General features: G+C 55.9%; 1 protein-coding gene across 4 annotated transcripts in view; it reads left to right on the top strand.

Annotated features, from left to right (window-relative positions):
* The first annotated feature begins 1,157 nt into the window (after nt 1-1,157).
* Nucleotides 1,158-2,097, top strand: part of NCOA2 (nuclear receptor coactivator 2) — a 304,968-nt gene continuing 304,028 nt past the window's right edge. For 2 of the 4 annotated variants that reach the window (XM_023727747.1, XM_004372538.2), the window contains exon 1: nt 1,420-1,701. The gene's annotated coding sequence lies outside the window, so the exon portion shown is untranslated. Of the gene's footprint in view, nt 1,377-1,418; nt 1,702-2,097 lie in introns of those variants that run through there. The other 2 variants (XM_023727750.1, XM_023727751.1) reach the window with 2 other exon arrangements.

Genomic DNA, 2,097 nt, shown 5'->3' on the forward strand with positions numbered 1-2,097 from the left:
AAAAATTTACAAAATTAATACATGCTCAATGCAAACATTTCCAACACTGCTTAAGCGTACAAATTAAAAAGTGAAAGTACCCCATTGCACATCCACCTCTTACAATACTCCCCAGTGCTAACATTTTGTTATAGCCTTCCAAACATTTTCTATGCATAGTCAATCACACATACATTTACATATTATTTTTCTAAATAAAATTAGTGGTATTTCTACAAATTTGAGGTGAAGACACGATTAAAAACATTAGCTTTGAAGCCCACCAGAACTAGTCTCAAATCCTAACTTCCTGGCTGTGATCCTAGGCAAATTACTTTCTAAGTTTCAGTTTTTAATGAAATAATGATAAAATATAGTAATTCATAAGGCTTGAGGATTAAAATCTACCGTATATATCACTTAGCACAGTGTCAGACATATAGCAAGGGTTCAGTAAACACTATCGTTGTCTGTGACAAGTGATCCTTCTCACTATGAAGGATATTTTCTTCCGATAAACAGATGTTGCTCATTTTTTGGGACTAACTATATCTAAGTTGGAGAAAAACCTTGCTTTCCCAAAGCATAAACTCATTCAAGTAACATTTAAATGAGGGCTCTCCTCACATTTTGGGTGCAACTCTCCTCAGCTTTTTTCCCTCTATGACTCCAGACTTAAGTCTGGAAAGTGGACTTTGCAATAAAAACTTTTGTGATTCTTGTCGTGCCAAGAATGCTCAACCAGCTTAGGTTTTACACACTGTGTGCAGCTTTGGCTTTACCATGTAATTGCGGGGAGGCACCCCGTCAAGCTCGCCTCTCACCGTCGCGCCTCTCCATCCCCTCTTGAAATACCACTGCAAGCGGAGAAACCTATCCTCTAAGGACCAAGGGGGACTAGACGGGTGAGAGGCTCCTCCCGGAAGCGGCAGTAGGACCCCGGGCGTGTGAAGTGCGCCCGAGGGGGTGCACGCTGCTGGCAGAGGGGCCCGGCCGGAGCGCGGCGGGAGGCTCCTCCTGGGGGCGAACCTGCCACTAGGTTCTCCCCGATCTTCGTCCTGGGGCATCTTCCCTGCTGTCTGCAGCCTCCAGTGTTCCCACTACCTCCACTCGCCCCGGCTCGTCCCACCCGCTCGCTTTCTCTTTTGGCATTGCCCTATGCCCTCCCATGGAGTCATCTGTTTACTCACCCTTCACTTCCAGTCACCCATAGGTCACCCTCCCTCTACCACAGTCACCCATTTCATCCCCTCTCTTTTCTCCCCTCACTCTGCACCTCTCCCCGGGTCGCCTTCTCAGAGCATTCCGCCGACGGAGATGCTGTGGACTCCGCGGCTAGGGTCTGCTCTCCGGGGAACCCTCCGTTCACCTTTGCCCCCTCGCCGGGGGCTCGGGAGGCAAGTTTCCGCCCCGTCCTTCCCCCAGTGACAGGACTTGGCTGTGGCCACGGCCCGGGAGGCGGAGGGAGGGACTGCCTGGCTCCCGAGCCCCCTCCTCTGCTCGCGAGCTCGCGCGGTCTGTGTCTCTCCGCTAGTGCGGAGACGCGGAGGAGGAGGAGGAGGAGGAGGAGGAGGGAGTTGGGGGAGGATCTCCATTGAAATAAACAACCAGGCAGCAGTTATTAACACGGGAACATGGCGGCCGCAGCCTCAGCCACAGCTTCGGCAGCGAAGGTCAGCGCCGACGGCAGCCGGCACCTGACGGCGTGACCGACCCAAGCCGGTAACCGCACCTTCCACGGGGGCCGCGAGGGCGGGCGGGAGGCTGGCGGCGGGCGGGGGGCGCTGGGCGCCGGGTCCCCACCCCTGGCTGCGCCTGCCCTTCCTGCGCCCAGCTCCGGAGAGCCTTGCGCCGCGGAGAGGGCTGTTTTTGTGTGTGTAGATCGCGGCCGGAGTGCGCGGAAAGCGGGAGTTGCATCTCGGAGGCGCCGCGAAACTGGGGAGTTGGGGCTTGGGGGGTTGGGGAGGGCGGGAAGCGGCGGGGAGACGCGGAGTCCCTGGGAGAGAAAGGAGGCGCTCCAGCGCCTTGCAAGAGCTCGGGAGACGAGTCCCGGAGCGTGAGGCGGGCGGAGGCTGCAGCCCGCGGCGGAGGCGAGAGGTGAGCGCCGAGGGGCGGCGG

This window comes from Trichechus manatus, unplaced genomic scaffold (genome assembly GCF_000243295.1).
Source record: "Trichechus manatus latirostris isolate Lorelei unplaced genomic scaffold, TriManLat1.0 scaffold00018, whole genome shotgun sequence".
NCBI classification, from domain to species: domain Eukaryota; kingdom Metazoa; phylum Chordata; class Mammalia; order Sirenia; family Trichechidae; genus Trichechus; species Trichechus manatus.